General features: G+C 38.5%; 2 non-coding genes across 2 annotated transcripts; both read left to right on the top strand.

The window, feature by feature from the left end:
* Positions 1–2,165: 2,165 nt before the first annotated feature.
* On the top strand, positions 2,166–2,268 carry LOC149022823 (U6 spliceosomal RNA). The gene has a single exon (XR_016172556.1). It is a non-coding gene; the product is annotated as a U6 spliceosomal RNA (small nuclear RNA).
* Positions 2,269–12,573: 10,305 nt separating this feature from the next.
* On the top strand, positions 12,574–12,676 carry LOC149022822 (U6 spliceosomal RNA). Its single transcript, XR_016172668.1, has one exon. It is a non-coding gene; the product is annotated as a U6 spliceosomal RNA (small nuclear RNA).
* The last annotated feature ends 5,414 nt before the right edge of the window (positions 12,677–18,090 follow it).

The following is an 18,090-nucleotide window of genomic DNA, read 5'->3' as shown; positions in this document are numbered from 1 at the left end:
AGGTCCCACTAAGAAAAGGAACGTGTTCCCTAAGGCAACTCGCCCCACTCTTCAATTAGTGGGCGAAATCGACAGAGACGCCTCTAGGTAATCATTATACAAACTCCATACTAAGATGGGGAAGGTATGAGACTCTACTCATCATCATTCTCTATGCTCTGAGAACCCTCTCAGAGCCTTCCATTGTTGCCTAGACTAACTTGAGAGTCGGAGGCGATCCCCCGATCAACACAAGGTCGGACCGCTCGAATTTCCTTTAAAGTGCAGGCATCACACTTACTCAAGTCACATTAGAGAAACTCTAAAGAAGTCATCCAACTACTTGGCTGATGTGAAGAAGGTCTAGATGCAACAATCAATTTTGGTTTGCTGGGGTTTAAGTCAAAGGTGATTTAGTTACTGAGAAAGTTCATCTCTTGTCAGCCTGAAGTTGACATGAACCTAGAGTATATATGCCAAACTCAGTCATAACTGGTCATCTTCTTGTTGAGTTGACCAGTCATGTAGGATGTAGACACCCTTTAATGGTGATAGCTGGTTGAGTTTATACCTAACTTTGGTCACCATAGTTAGTTTCATCCTTTGATTATTTGACCCCAGGAATTCAATATCAGATTTCTTTATTTGATCAGCACCATTTTGGGGATAATTTCTTGGTGAGTTACAAAAAGGAAAATTCAATCCTTGTTTATAAGATTCTTGGGATTCCTTTTCTAACAATCATGAAGACTGACTACTGCAGGCAAATTTCTAAAAAACTGATTTGGAAGGATCCAAAATCATTTAAAAAGAAGCAAAAAATATGTTACTGGAACTTTGCAAAGGATGAGTAATATAGAATTCTTGTTATGGTGGAAGGTCTAGTTCAAGTACCTATGGTTGTTGCAGCTGCCTATAAGTCCTTTAGGCCAGTTTCACATTCATGGCCTTCTTTACCTGATGGCACAGAGATTGAAGGGAGAGTTCTCCAGTTCCTTCCCGGTATGGTGCCTCTGAGCTTCTTCTTCTTCAAGGATTAAATATTCATGACAAAAATATTGAGTTAGAGGGAAGCAAAGATGAAAGGATAGTTGGAAGAACACAGCAGCAATTTCTTGCACGTATTGGGGCCATAGAGGTAGAGGGCAGAAAACCTCAGCCAGAGTCTTTGATGGATCAAAGATATACACTTTTTCCGTGGACGTACGGATGGTGTTGCTCTCCTAGTTTTGATTCTTGGACTTGAAGATGAGTTTGCCATTTCAAGAGCAGCAGAGTCAGATTGCTAATGCATCTATCAATGAACACATGCGTGTTTTCCTTCAAGGAAGCTCCTGGTACTAATAAGCATCTTGTTCGGCCACTTGATCATAACAGAGAGACTGTTAGCCCTTTTAGGAAAGAGAGAACCCTAAGTCAGAAAGGCACATATGTGTTTGTCTCTTGATGTATGAATAAGCCCATTAATTAATTTCAAGCCCAGCCCAGCCTAGAAGGCACGAATCTCGAGAAACATGAGTAGGTGGTTATGCAATTTAAGTATGCGTACCAAAACCGTTTGACCGTATCAAACAGTACCATCTAAAATTGCACAGTTCACGTACCGATACCGAATTTCTTGGGTACGGTTCCGGTTTTAGATACTCATACCATCCGTATGTACCGAAACCGTACCCAATTGGTACTGTCCCAAATTAATGGATATAAATGTTATTTTACACTGAAAACACTTTACTTTTACCCTATTCATAATTCCTTGTGGTAGTTTTTCGTTTCGTTTCTCAGTCTTCTTAAATTTACTTGTTTTGTCTCTGTTAGTATCAAATTCTATTGATTGTTTGGTCACAATTTCATTAGGATTTTGATGAACTAATAACAAAAATGGCATGGATTTGTTCGTACCAAAAGTGTATCGCACTAAATACCGTGTTTAAACCGTTTACCTATATTGATTAAATACTAAACCGTACCGAACCATTTTTGTAAATACCGAAACCGTACTATACCGTCGGTACTATACGGTTCTGATTTTCAGTATTTAAAGTTGGTACCCGATTTTCGGTATTTAAAGTTGGTACCCGAAACTGCCAATTGACACCTTTGACTACTAGCGATAAGATAGTCCCATATGGTCCAGCTTTGATGCTTTCTTCCGCTTGATAAAGTTGCAGACGCCTTCGCTTGTTGTCTCTTCGGAGACATCCGATAAAATTGGAACGATACAGAGAAGATTAGCATGGCCCCTGCGCAAGGATGACACGCACAAATCGAGAAATGGTCCAAATTTTTTTGGTATTTTTCCCCTGCTTAATTCTTACCTAATTTTGCTTTTTTCAAGTTCTTGTTTCCGCCTGTCTTGCTTTCTGGTGATTCTGTTTCGAATTGTTCTTCAGTTACTCTGGCGCTCTGGTATGTTTCTTGTCGTTCCATATTTCTGTTGTTCGTATACGGTTTCTCCCATCAGATTCTTTTCATGCATATTAAATCCACGCACAGGCAAATAGGCATCGAAAACTTGGATGAAGGGAAAAGAAATGAATATGAATCGATTCCTCACAGTTTGTAGTTTGTACCATTTCTTATTGTTTTGAGATAAGTAGACACTCGAAATTTGTGAATTTCGAAGTTTCCAGGTTTTACTCCCTTCTGTCTTCAATCAGTACAATAAAGTTGCTCGATTTGATTCCTTTGGGCTTCAGAATGAATTTTTGTCTGCTGCATAGCTTATTCATGGAGAATGGATTGTAGATTGAAGTACAAACAAGATATTTCTGGTTAATAAATATTATGCTATAGAAGAATTAAAGGTATGAGAGGGAGGAAGAATAGAGAGAAGAGAAATACTTCCACATATTTGTTTCTATTGAGCAAAACCCTAAGCTTTATTTCCACAATTCTGTTTATATTTCAGCTGCAACCATAGGACCTTATTTATTTATTTATTGTTTTGTTGGGGAGGGGAGGGGAAGGGGTCTGCATCTGTGCAAGGTAAAAGAGGGTATCCAGTTGAAATTCTCAATGAGACAATGACTAGAAGTAGAACAATCTGAAATGTCAAACATACCAATGAGAGGCTTCATGACAGTAGAAGGTATGTTGATAGTAGCTTCACTGCCTCAAATGATTCACTCTTTTTTAGGTGGGCATGGCTTTCCAAGGAAATGAGTAGTGAAATTGAACTTTATGTGCATAAGGGGACTCCTAGTTAGTCATTGTTGGATTCCGGAGGAGAGTTCAGCTTTACTTTGGAGGAGTGTTTACAGCATATGAAAGAAACAAATAGGTATGATTCCTTTGCTATTACATGGCTTTGGGAGTATTGTTGGTATCAACATGTTATGATATGCCATTTGATAAGAAAATAAATGCTTTTATGGTTTGAATCTATTCTCCTGTGTCCTCTGGGAGGGTAACTTACAGCCAGATAGCAGAACAACTCTGCTGGGTTACTCTGCCTACAATGTTGTATAAGATACATTAAGGTTCTATTGATACAACAAGGTTCTATCCCCACCACATGTTTTTTCTGTGTAAAAGCAGTCAGATTTGCATTCTTTATCTCGATTTGAACGGACAGAAATATTTTCCAGTAAATTCAGTTTTGTGACTCTTGTTACCTTTCTTAGTTGATCAGCCTAATTGACTTTTGAGCTGGTTGGCTTTTTAAAGTCACCTACTCTAAGCAGGAAAAGGTCCAAGTTTTGTTAAAATTGAATTTCCTTTGGAAAAAAGAAAAAAGGATTGATTTCAAATTCCATTGAAGAATATGTTTCATCTCTTCCAGAATCCTATAAAAGCAGGCCTGGATGATTTTACTGCAGAGAACCTTGATAAAGTATCCATCCACTCTAAAACTCAAGTTGCTGTTTATGGACATAATAGTGCATCACAACCTTGCATTTCAGCTGCTATTTATTTTTTATTTTCTCATTAATAGATTTGACTGGAAAACCCGATCACTGATATAAAATGCCAGTGATCATGTTGAGGAATATATGTTTTCTAAATCTTTAGTTCATTCTAATGATCTGTCTGTCTTGGAATACTTACAAATGGAAAGTATTATTCTAAACCATACAGTAGCTCAGACTTTAATGGGACAACATATTGCAGAAACCTTGTTTGCAATATCATTTTGGAATTATTATAAAGTGTTTGATTATAGGAATGATATATAATATTCTTCATTTCTATGATCACTGTTTTCTGATGTCTGAATCCAAGCATTTTATTCATTATCCATGCCACTTCATCTTGCTGCATTCTTAATGCTCTTTACTTGTACATGTCTTGGAGCTCCTTTTGCTTGCAAAATAACCACAACCTGCTTAAAAGCTCAAACAATCCAAGTTTTTTTATCTGCTACGTGCTTCTGTAGAAAGCAAAAACAGAGAGCTCATGAAAAATAAAAAAATTGGCCTCCTTGTCTTACTGGTGGATGATTGATGCTGTATTTATGCAAAGAAGAACTCCTTAAGGTTTGTTAGGGATTGAGGTATATTTCTTTTTAACCATAGACATTAAAAGAGGGAAATAGAAGTGATTTGGACACTGTATTCAACTTAATTCCTCTCTCTGTTTAATGATGTCATATGAAAGAAAAGGGATTATTCTTGAGGATTTATTATCTTATTGAACTTCATGTTTGCTTTGACTCTAAAATCACCTGATGTTTGATCTTTTTATGTTTTTGAATAGAGTTGTCTATGAACATTATATTAGATTGGATGATGCCTTGAATCTTGATTGTGTTGAATGTAGTGGTTGTGACGAGAGACATTAATTTCATTTTTCTTGACATTGAACCGCTTGTCATTGATGATGCATGACCTCTTTTGGGTGAACGATCCATAAACCAAATCTATTGTCATTGTTATAGATATAATTCTCCAGCCCATTGAAATCAGGGTGAACCACGCTAGCCAGCTCATTTGGCTCAAATCCGGTTTGTTGGATTCATCTATCACTTTCCGGCATCCAATTCTCAGAGGATTGCTTTTCGTGAGATTGTTGACTTAAAAGATAAGTTTCTATGATTGCCACCTGGTGCAATGGACTTACGGATATTCCCCTTGTCAGGTGCCCGAGAAGGTACATCTCGGCGGAAGTAATGACGTAAGGGAATTCAACATACATTTATCCAACGTCAATCAAAGCATTAAATTCAGCATTCAATACCTTGGGGCTCGTTAAATGCTCAACGCTTACTAGGAGGCTTCCCATTCGTTTGAGTTTTCTCGAGTATTGTTCCCTTACGTTTTGTCTACCAAAGTAAGTGTTAAATGTCACATCTGCACCCATGTGATTTTGAATGTCTAATCAATTTTGGATAAGGTGCAACTGACATGAAGCTTTTCCAAGAATATTAAACTCTTAACTTGGTGATTAAGTAAACCATCGTGTGTAATGTGAACCCTTCATCTTGAGCTGGAGTCTGGAGGTCTAGGATGCATCTTTGTTACCTCAAATGTATGAATTTGGTATACAAGCACCATACTTAGCACAAATCAAGGTAAGCTTAGTTATAATAACTCAACTCATGCATTTATTCTCCTACAAGTTCCAAGGAAGACATTCCTTCTTGGAACATTTACTCCTCCTTACAAGGATTCTGCTTTTTTGAATCTGACTTCATCATTGAAGATGGCTTCCTGTCCTTAGAGCTCACATGTTGTCACACCCCACCTGCCGGTCTCGGTTACCTGCCCGACAACCCGTGGGAGCGATCCGTCACAGGATCCACGGTTCTAGTCTATCAATAATAATAAATGCAAGTAAAGACAATCATGAGCAAGAATAGTTCAATAATTAAATAAAATGATTACAGGAGTCTAAATACTCAAATAAAATAATCAAGGAAAGAATAAATAATTAAAATGTAAATGAGTTCAGTGGAAGCAATCAAAAAGAGTTATATGATTTTCTTTCTAGTTTCCTTTTCTAAAGCTAAATAATGTTTTTCATGAATTTCTAGAAATTGGGGTCCTCCAGTTCTTCCCCATACGGTGAGCAAATTGTTTGGCAACTTGTCTCCTCCGCCCAATCAATGGGTGCTATAGGCGCATTCCATGCACTCGTAGGAGCTCCCGCACAGGCTATCTCCATTTTCCATTGTCGGTGCCACATCTTCTTAATACGGGAAGGTTCCTTCATAGGAAACCAATCCATCTTCCTGCGTTTTTTCTCCATCTGTACAAGCTAATAAAACATACACAAATAAATGAATGAGTTCTTGAGAACTCAATAAGAACAAAGAATGATTCCCATCCATATGTCAAACCAATTAGAAATGCATAAATGATATGTATGAATGCAAAGTATGAATACCGTTAAGATCTAACAATGCGAATCTCTATCAGTTGACATGTTTTAAAATATACACCAGCTCTCCTCTGGGTAGGTCTAGTCACTCTGATCTGGCAAGGACTGGTTACCTCTGTAGAGATCCTGGGTAAAATGGAAAGTCCACACTTGGCTCTCAAACCATGGCTAGGGTTAAGTCAACACTTTCTCACCACGACCATTGGCATGAGTACTGGCACATGTCGGGGTTTCTAATCCAATGCAGGTCATAATAGTAACATACTACATGAAGTCCAGATACATCCCCTATGGCACCAACCAACTCAGTTCAGTATCCTTCGCAACCTAGGAATGAGAACCCTCATGGAGTGGCTACCACTATTGGACTCCATTCCATAACCATATGGTCATCCACATATTGTTGGAGCGAAATGCTCTCATGACTCCTCACGACACCCGATCCGTTCCTTGGACGTCCATGAGCCCAACCATAACATATGCAACCCTACCATTTATATGACCAACAGTGGACCATCTTCACATCACTGTCATCACAGGTCATCTGGCTTCAATTCCCTTACCGAGAGGGTAGTAGCATGTGGGGTACCTAGCCATGCAACTCTAGACTCTACCTAGGTATGTCATCCAGTAGTTATGATAGAGCTAGAGACTTCAGCGAGCATGTGTCCCATACCACAGCCCTCTGATATCCCAAGCTAAGATATCCCAATGGAATACCCCTTCCATCAAAACCACAAACCAACCAACATCAGTAAACACATTCATAATCCACAAAGTATAATTAAAAACAGTACAAACAACATCATATCATAAGATCAGCATGCTAAACAAAGTTACAGCAGTATATGAAAAGAAAGAACAGTAATAATAGACACTGGACTAGCATGTTCAAGTCATTACATAAAGATAGGATTGTATGTCCTTACCTGTAATTATGGGAAATCCCCCAAAAACCCAAAAACAAAAAAAAAAAAAAAATTTTTATTAAAAAATAAATAAAATGTAATGCCCCGCATCTTTTTCTAGTATTATTTTATTATTGTGGGTGAACGTGTCATTGAGATCGAGGTCAGACATCGTTTGTGGGTCCCACAACAGTAGAATTAGACTGAACCGAAAGCGAAGAAATGATCAGCGTAAATTTCTGAACCCAGAGGTATGAATATCCACACCCCAAAGTGAGCCTTGTGTAAGTAAAAGAGAGGGCCCACGAGGCCATAAAGAGGCCCCCTTAGGTAACTATATATGTATATATATATATATATATATATATATATATATATATATTATGTTATTATATATATTAAATATAAAAAAAAATATATATATTATTAGGGTGAGTGGAGGGAAAGAGGGAGGAGGTGACACCTCTCACTCTCCCTCCCACTTACGTGTGGTTTTGTTAACCGACTTTAGTGAGTTTAAGGGAGGTAGAGTGACTTGCAGGGGAAGAAAGGTGGTAAGAGAAAATAGGAAAATACAGGGAGAAAGAGAAGAAAACAGAGGAGAGGAGAAACGTGTGGAAGAAAGAGAAGAGAACGATTTCAGGTGTTGCAGAAACTTTAGAAGATCGTTAAAGAGGAGAGAGAAAAGGAAAGAGGAAAGAGGAAGAGTAAGTGGAGAGGTGGAGAGTAGAGATGGAGTGTTAAGAGAGGGAGAAGAAGTCGTTAGAGGCGAGGTGAGATAGAGAGGAGAGAGAAAAGAATGAGAAAAATGAATAGTGGAGTGCGTCAAGTGCAGACCATGAGGAAAGAAAGAGGTAGAAGAAGAATAGGAGAAGAAAGGAGAGAGGAGAGAGATGAGAAAAGCAAGAGATGAGAGAAGAAGACTGTGAGGAAAAGGAGAGAGAAGGAGTGGAGTGGAGAGGAGAGAGAATGAGTGGAGAGAAAGTGAAGGGAAAAGAGAGGGAAGAGAGCAAGAGCCCGTAGGGAGGAGAGAGAAATGAGAGGAAAGGAGAAGAAGTGGAGAGAGGGGAGAGAGGAGAGAGAGGAAAACCGTGGGGAGGAGAGAGAAATAAAAGAGGAGAGAGGAAAGAAAGAGGAGAGAGAAATGAGAGGAAAAAGACGAGAAAGGAGGAGAGAGAGAGAGAGAAAATAATATAAAAAGGGGGAAAATTCCCTGTTGGCCCCTGCGTTTTCGTAATTTCCGTTGATCGATCGAGATGCAGGGAGAGCGGATTATGATGGAACCAAGGTCAGGACACGCACGGAACAGGTAAGTAATATTGACCAACCTATGTATGATAAGTTGGTGTTTTTCTTTCTTTAATAGATATGTAACATGCACATGGCAACATAAAGTTTATGTTATTTATTCGATGATGCAATTTATGGAAAGTGCATGATATATGTTTATGTGTATTGTGCGAAAATGCATGGATTGGATGACAACTCAATGACTTGATTGAACTGCTTGAAATGGAATGTTGATAGCATTCTTGAACTGTTAATTATGCATTTGAAAGAATGATTATGCATGTTAAATGTAAATTATCATGCTCTCATATTTAAATGATGGAACTACATGAACTGTGTTCAGATGAGATTGAATGATATCATGCTCTCATGTTTAAATGATTGAATTGTATGGAATTGTGTCCAGCTTTACTCATATGAGACTGAATGATGATTGAAATGAAAAATGTATATTGAAATTGGCAGAGTATGGTAATGCAATACTGGAATTGAAGATGAAAAGAGTAAAAGAAAAAGGAATAAAATGTAATGGCTTCTGTAAGTCCTGGTACTTATGTACCCAAATGGGAAGGCATGAAGCAAGACTGAAAAGTGAAAAGATTGAGTCTATGTTGATGGAAATCCATGAGGTGTACAAGGCCTTGTGCCTAGAAGCCACTTCGGTGGTGAAGAGACTGAAGCCACTTCGGTGGTGAAGAGACAGAAGCCACTTCGATGGTGAAGAGACGAAGCCACTTCGGTGGTGAAGAGACTGAAGCCACTTCGGTGGTGAAGAGACGAAGCCACTTCGGTGGTGAAGAGACAGAAGCCACTTCGGTGGTGAAGAGATATGTGCATCCTCTGGATTTGCCTAGGCTCAAGACTATAATGTCAGATAACTGAAATGCAAGTAAAAGAAAAGGGAAAAGGAAAAGGAAAAAGGAAAAAGAAAAGAAAAAGAAAATGAACAGGGAAAAGGAAAAAGAAAGGAAAGTTTGGAATGTATGATGTTATATGATTTTGATGACGGTGATGTGATGATTGATACATGATAAATTGCCCGACTTACTTACATGGTTGTCTTTATTGCTTACTTGGGCCGCAAAGCTCATTATTGTAAATGTTGATGGTACTCGGATTCATGATAAAGGCAAGGTGTTGCCATCTGTCAATGCCTTTAAAGTTGAAGATGTAATCTCATTCATTTCGTTACGATTGATGTTTGTATAATGGACAGTGAATGTATATATTTCTTTGAGACTGCATGTATTGATCTAGACAACGTTGAAAGGTCAAATGTAAATATAACCGGACTTTAGATTTGTGTACATATATATGTTTATGAGGCAAATTATCGGACAGGTTGTTTGTTTGTGCTAAAGAATGTTTAGTCTGGTTTTAGTAGTTAAAAAAACAGGTTTCTTTTAAGGAATGAAGCATCACGTGCCCTAGTGGAATGTACATGATGTGGGCCCCACCAAGCCTATGAAAATGGGGGGGGGGGAAAAAACCTTTATTGGGGGGTGGTTTTGGGGTTTTTGTAAGAAATAATTAAAATTAAAAAAAAAATTTTGTTTTGGGGGCCCTAGTTGGCGCGGGGGGGGTTGGGGTGGGTGTGGTGGGTGCGCGCCTCTTTCTTTGATCACTATAAAAAAAATTTTTTTTTTTCTTTGGTGTTTTTTTTGTTTTTTTTTTTTTTTTTTTTTTTTTTTTTTTTTGTTTTTTTCTTTTTTTTTTTTTTTTTTTTTTTTATTTTTTATTTATTATTTTTTTTATTTTTTTTTTTTTTTTATTTTCTTTTTTTTTTTTTTTTTTTTTTTTTAGCCATTTTCACGAAAGCAGGTTTCGTTTTCGAATCTGATCTCACCAAGATCAACAAAAAGATAGGTAGTGCAATAGAAGGATCAAGAACAACCAAAGGGAAACACTAATCTACTTTTATCATAGCAAGTGGTGAAGCACGAGTGGACAGGGAATCACTTACCTTAACCAGATTAACTATGAAAGACAGTAGAACCTTCTGGGCTAACAGCACTTCAGAACTACTTCCAGCACATCTAACCTCCAAAAACGGTAATCCCGAATATAATATTCGTAAAATAGGCGAGGGTTACTATTTATAGAAGTCAGGGGGCAAAATCCCACAATCAGGACCAGGCGGTCGCTTGGTTTAATCAATTGCCACTAGCAACCGCCCCCAAATATATTGCTATACAAGGGTGTTTTGCTCAGGCGGTTGATGTCCAAGGACAACCTAACCCTAATGAAGACACGGGGGAAGTCTTACCTTCATTCCGGACATTTCCAAACACCACTTGCCCTCCAAAAGTCCAACTACTAAGCAAGACAGGCTCTTCAACAAGAGGATCCAGATCGATGGGTTCAGGGTATAGATCATGGGCTTCTATCCGGACACTCCACAAATTTACCCGACTAGACCTTCGGGTTCTCGGACCTGCAATACGAATCCCGAGTTAGAAATACAGGGGTTGTTACACATGCACTTTCTTTGATCCTCAGGAATCAAGCTTTGACAAGCAGCGAACCAGACAGCGCATAGTCATATTTGGAACAACAATCATGCCAAAGGAACATACAATTGTTGCAACTGTAATGTAGAGGCCAACCAAGGTACAGTGCAGTATTTGATGTTGGTTCCAGCTCTCCATTAGCCGACCCTCTCTAAAACTTCACGATTCTAGAGAATCGTACCTTCGATCAATTCATCGAAGCCTTCCCTATTCTCTTGGCATCTATCCTCTCCTCCCTGGATCTTCGCATACCTTCGGTGATGATCCATCGAACCTTGCTCTGATACCACTTGTTGGGGATAACGGGTATACAACAACGAATAGAAAAAAACTCAAGCAAAACACATAAGAGGAATTTATTGTGGTTCGACAAATTCCTGCTTACATCTACCAAAGAAAGGAAGTTTTACTATTTCAAAAAACCTCACACCACTTTCACACTCACAAAGTGCTACCATTTGCTTGCATTGTTACATAGGTTATCATACATAGACTATTTATAAGGAAATCTAAAATCCTAATCACAATATAATTACAATTTCAACCTAGAAATAATAATTAATCCAAATCATATTTCAACTACAAATACAACTAAAACTATAACTACATGGACCCACAGAATACAAGATACCCAAATCCAACATATCTAACATTGCATTACTTGGATTAGTAGAATAATTGAAAGATGGATAGGGAAAATAGAGAGTGACTATACCCCTCCTAGGAGGGGAGATCTTACAAATAAGGGGTATTTGAAATTTATCCAAAGGAAATATTGTTTTGCCTACGTGAGGCCATTTGCATAACACTATGAAAGTGAGTATAGGTGCCGCAAGAATGGTGGCAATATCTTAAACCCCCTGTTGGACACTCCTTGGGGTATATATAATAGTGGTTGTGCTTTAGTGTTGCGCAATTAATGCATAGCATTGAGCTGTCTACGGTCAAGATTTAAAGTTGTGATCAAGATCACCCTTTTTTTTTTGTTACAATCGATGTAGTTAAATAAAAATAAATAAAAAAAAAATAAAAAAACACAACAACAACAAAAACAAAATGAGGGGTCAAGATCGAAACCTCACCACAAGTTTTGATCCTCACCATTCACAACTCAATGATGTGCATTAATTGCACAACACTAAATCTAGACACTATATATAGTAGTCCCCACCCACTAATATAAAGCAATGAGTTCCAAAAAATTAGCAAAAAAAAATTTGCATCAGGTCTTCTTTAGGTGAAAGTATTACATGTAACACTCTACCGGAACGACTACCTGCAATTCTCCTCCTTTTGGGCATCATTTCTTTTATTTTACAAATCACCTTTACTATGTAGCCTATAACCCAATGCTTAGCCATTTTCAAGTCTTAGAGGTCTTTATTTTTTTCTGAAGGTGTGAGCAAGCCCATCAACATGTCTAGCCCAGGAAACATAGATCTTGTGAGTACATGGTTTTGAATCCAAGTCCATAAAGTAGGAGACTATCAGCAATAATTGGTCCCCTATCGTTCAGCCAAAAGGATTGTTGTCACTTAATTATTTCGTACACTTCTTTGGATATTTTCTCTTTGGAGACGTGCGATATATTTGGAATAATACAAAGAAGATTAGCATGGCCCTTGTGCAACGATGACAAGGACAAATCAAGAAATGATTTAATTGTTATAAATAATATTTATTATGGATGTCCATTACCCCAAAGAGATTGTACTTCCAATTGAATATCTCAACTACCTCAGGATGCAATATTGGTGAAGTTCACAACCATCTCATTACACAATGTTAGCAGTCAATATTTCCATTCTATACACCTTCTATCTTGGGTGGTAATATATCCTTCCATATCAAGATTATCTTATTGTGTGTGAGAATCATATATTGTATTTCTTTGTAGACTCTGATATTACCATATCAGAGAAGATGCTAGTTCCATTATAAATATGTAATGACTAACTCAATAGAAATGCTGAACTGATCTTGTCTTTCTTCTTTGTATTCTATATTTTCTCTTTATTTTATAACATATTATCAACACGATTCCGCTCAAAGTATTGTGTTTTGAGAAGAAAGACAGCAGACTCTGTACCTCCTCGCGCATTTTTGTAAACAATGGAGTTTACCTTCTCCATCTAGAAATGTAAGTGCATTGTGATAGAAAGGTATGTATTTTATTGAATATAAGAATCAAATAACATATCAGGTGACCTTAACAATTGTGGTTTGTCATTAACCAATCTAAAAATAACGGTTTTATTTATTGTACATAGTGGTTGTTAGTCTTGCACCACAAATATTGTTAAATGCACCTGAAGTTGCAAGATTTGAAACTGTAAATGAATACAGTTCTACAGATGCACATGAAGTTGCAAGATTTGAAACTGTAAATGAGTACAATTTTGCAGATATACTTGAAGTTGCAAGATTTGAAACTGTAAATGAATACAATTCAGCAGATACACATGAAGTTGCAAGATTTGAAACTGTAAATAAATACAGTTCTGTAGTTTTTGAAATTAATTCTCTATTGAATTATAAGGAGAAAATATTATTCATGAAAATATGCCAGCAAATTTTCAAGTTTCAGATTTATTGTTACAATAGTAATATTGTAAAAAGAGTTTTAAAAAATACTCTAAATGATATCATGTCTATTTGTAGCTGAGTAAAATAATGGACTATCAATGAAAAATCATGAAGCTCATCCTATTTCTGCTTCATTCCCTGAAGTGAATGCAGAAGTTCATGATAAGCCTGAAAGAAGGCAAAATTCTAGTCCATGATCATACTATGGAAGTGGATGAAGCAAAAGATAGAATAATTACCGTTCTCATGATTGAAATAAATAAGAGAATAATAAATATTCTCCATATAACTCTTCAAAGAGTGAAGATAATATTTGTGATTAATGTGGTATGAAAGCCATTAAACATGTATCTGTCGTACTCTACAATATTTAGTTAAGCTTTGTCATGCCTTAATTGAAGAAATAAAACTAATGTGGAAATAAATTGGATTTTCCAAAATCATGATACTTGAGCAATTTTTGCCTATAAAACGGATGATTTTGATGGCCTCATAGATACTACACAACTAGATACTGCAAACTCCTTTGAAGATAATAATTGATGATTTGGTTATGTTACTAGAGTTCAAATAAAAATAGAATTGATATTATGATACTTTTGTAATTCTTTTCCACTCAAATCCCATCTCATATGTTAGTTTATCTTAAATTTAATCTTTTTTCTTTCTTTCTTCTTTTTTTTTTTTTTTTGTATTAATTTTCCATATATCTTTTAATATATTTTGTTTCACTTTGATGAAGAATGTGAATATTCTTTTATATGCCACGACGCATATTATACTGAGAGAAAATATATATATATTCTTATTTGATGATGCGGAAACCAATGTTCATATAATAATCGGTAGTACAACATTGATTGGAATCTCCGGAAGAGCTAATCTATTATTATCTAAGAGATAAAAATTGGCTATAAATAATTCATTATTTTGTAGTAAGTCTCAAAGAAACTTGTTAAGTTTCGAAGCTATTTGCCAAAATGATTATCAGATTGAGACTACAAATAATGGTGATATGGAGAAAATATGATCGAACCGGGTTCATACCTGGTTTGATCCTCGACTCCGGTCGAGACAAAAGGAATCGACTCGCTCCCGAGTGAACCGAATCCGTAAGGTGGCTTGCTAAGGAAGAAAACTTATTCAGCTACAAGCACGCCCTAATTCAACTTATGGATTAGGTTAATTACCCTAATGATGGCAAACTCGAATTGACGGCTGCGACTAATCATTATTGAAGGGATAAACATCGCATAACCTAAAGGTTATCTCAGGAGTCCTCTACTAGTCCAAACTAGTAGAAGTCTATCGCTCAACGGATCTAACTGTTAAGATCCAACGACTATCCGAAGAAGGCTCAAGTGCATCCAACGAAGGAGATTTGAAGGTACACTCTATATAAACCTCACTGCCATACGAGGTGAGGGACTGAGATTCAGATACAATACCGGTAGACGTAAACTATCAGAGGCTTACGATCTAGATCACCTTTCCCGCTTCTTCATTCCTTAGCTCTGTGCTTCTAGCAGAGCCGTTTGTGATTAAGTTCATCAACTGACTTAGCCTTCGGAGGTGGACTCCCGACCCCCGCGGTCGGGCCACATCTGACGCTTTCGTTTTGCAGGTCATCACGAGGAGATCTAAGGGCTGAGCAGATTTTGGACGCATCATTTGGCGCCGTCTGAAAAACCCTAGTTCTCTATCAACTATGAAAAACCCGATTAAATAAACCCCAAGTATTACTACTGCGCAGTTTACTCAAGGGGAAGGGGGAAAGAGATGAGTAATCAAAAACTCACTTGTTCAGAAGTTGATAGAGTTATTATTGGAGTACGAGGAATTCGGAAGCAAGCAGGAGGACGGAATGTCGCTTTAGCAATTCTAACTTGCAGATAGCAGGATAGATGGAGAGTACCCACGAAGGCTTTAAATAGCCTCAGGTATTAAGACGACGGTTGAGAGCTAAAGACAACCAATGGCCCAGATCGAAATGATGCTTCAAAATCCGCAACAAGCAAGATCAACGGTCGAAGGGAGGCCACATGGAAACATGAGGAGGCGAGCACCCGATGCAGGGATACCTCCAATCATCGCACCGCCATTGTGATAATGGATGTATTACCGATTCATTAGAAATAGTGAATGGTATACCAAAGCAAGGAAACGTTTGGACTTCGCAGATACCAGAAGGGAAACGTGCGGACTTTGCAGTAAATGAAGGAGTGGGGAAGATTAATGCATCTTTCCAAAACGTATCTTCATAATATCTCTACAAGATTATTATTCGTCGAGGAATGTGAAGTTAAGTGATAAGTTTTATCATTTATATTTTGATATTCAAGACAAGATTTCAGCAAGAGACGAAGAAATAGTAAGGCCAAACATGAAAAAAAAAAAAAAAAAAAGAGTGTCTATTCATTAGCAAGGAGGTCAATCTTTACAAAAAAAAAAAAAAAAAAAAAAAAAAAAAGAAGAAGAAGAAGAAGAAGAAGAAAGATAACTCCCTAAGCCTCTTCTTCATTGTTGCCCGAGGAGCCTTGGTCAGGAGGACTTTTCTCAGGATCCTGAGAAGAGCCTTCCTCAAGATTAACGTTGTCGAGTTCTCTTTAGCCAGCAGCTTGTGACTTTTCCTCTGGAAGTGCTTGCTCATCAGCCAGATATGCCCCATATTGTGGGTCAGCTGGAAAAGGATCATCTTCTTCCCGAGCCCAGCCTGGGAGATCCATGCCTAATTTCCCGAAGACCTCTTTATGGCACACCTCACGAAAGGGAGCAGTATCGAAGGAAGGGATTGATGCGAGAATTCGCTCCCAAACGTCATTCTGCCCCAAGCGATAAGCTTGGACGTTGTAAGCACCCAATAGCTGGGAGAAAGGTTCGTTGTTCAGGTATTTCCGAACACAATCCTTCTGAAGCTCTGGCTTGATGTGCTCGGGCTTGCTGGGAATCGCCAACTTCAAGTATTCTTCGTTCTCTATACATTTAAATTCAAGCCTGTCACCGAACAACGTGGCAGTTTCTTTTTGCTTCCTGGCCTCGCGCTCGGCAGCAACAGCACGAGCCTTTGAAGAATTAAGGGCCTCCTTGAGGGAGTTCACTTCTTCCTCGTGCTTCCTTTGCAGCTCCTCGGCAGCTGCAGTAAGCCGGTCTATCTCAGAATTGGCTTTGGCCAAATTCTCTTCACAGGTTTGCAGCAAGGAGCTGTTGCGGCCAACTCGGCTCAATGCTTCCATGTGTTGATAGAAGCTCAACACAACATTCCTGGGAAGGCAGAAATTATTAGAAGAAGTCATAAGAAATTGTGAAAAAATAAGTAAACAGGAAGACCGGTACCTTGTGGATTGACTAACAAGGGCAACGTCGTCCAGGGTTTCAAATTCTTGGCGATCAGAAGGAACAAGACTGAGGGAGCTCCACTCTGCAGCTTTCTCAGGATCCTGTGTCACCCTGTTGGTCAACTTCAGGGTCCATTGGGGGGTGAAGACCTTCTCACATTCCGTTGAATTTTTGGATTTTTTGTGGGAGGAAGCATCAACTGTATCGTGCCTCCTTTTGGTTCGGACAGAGGAGGAAACATTAGACCTCTCCACCATTGGCTTCTTCCCTTACCCGAAGCATCAGCCACGGGCCTGATATTCCTGATACCCCTACAAGAGGGGTCGGGAGAGGGAACAGAAGCCTCTTGATCAACGGTCAAGGCTCTAGGCGATCGTTGCTCGGCTGTCACAACGGCCCTAGCGGCCTTCACTCGCAGGTTCTCGGGGTTCATTCTTGGAGGCACTGCAAAGAAGAGTAAGAGTCAGAATTGAAGACGTATCACTTCAGTAAAATTAAAAGATGATGGTTAGAAGCTCACAATGAGCCAAGCCCCAGTACTGAAGAATGGAGTTATACTCCACCTCAAGTCCATGTATCTCTTGATACCATGGAATTTATTTGATCTTCCTGATGGCCGCCTCGTCTTCTTTTGATAAGGGTAGGCCTCGGTTATTCTCAGAAGAAGAAATACACCGCCTCCAGACGGTCGGGAAGTTAAGATCTGATGGAGGCGCTCGACAGAAAAAGAATCGTTCGCGCCATCTTTTGTGGTTAGAAGGGCAAGTTCCTTTGACAAGGATGCTACCCCTCCAATCAAGTTCAGCCTTATTGCGTTTGGACAGAAAAACCCACCCGGGAAGATGGGAGATAGAAAGAACATGAAAATGCACAAAGAGAGAAAGAGATGGCGTAATGCCAAGTTCAAAACACAAACCCAAGAAGCCGACGATGAGACGCCAGCTATTGGGAAGGAGCATTCCAGGACAAATGTCCCAATGATTCAGAACGACTGAGAACAAAGGATTAAAAAAGGGAAAGCGAACCCCGCTCTTCAGTGCATCTATGTACAGAGAAAATTCACCCGAAAGGGTTGAATCAACCCTCTCATCAGGATGAGGAGCCCTAACCTGATAAGAGGAAGGAAAATCAAAATCTTGGATTGCTGAAAGAAGGGTTTC

The sequence above is a fragment of the Hakea prostrata genome, chromosome 3 (genome assembly GCF_041222555.1).
Source record: "Hakea prostrata isolate BN-2017 chromosome 3, UWA_Hpros_2, whole genome shotgun sequence".
In the NCBI taxonomy this organism is placed as follows: Eukaryota; Viridiplantae; Streptophyta; class Magnoliopsida; order Proteales; family Proteaceae; genus Hakea; species Hakea prostrata.
The sequence above is the reverse complement of the archived record's forward strand: the minus strand, read 5'-3'. Positions and strand labels throughout refer to the sequence as shown.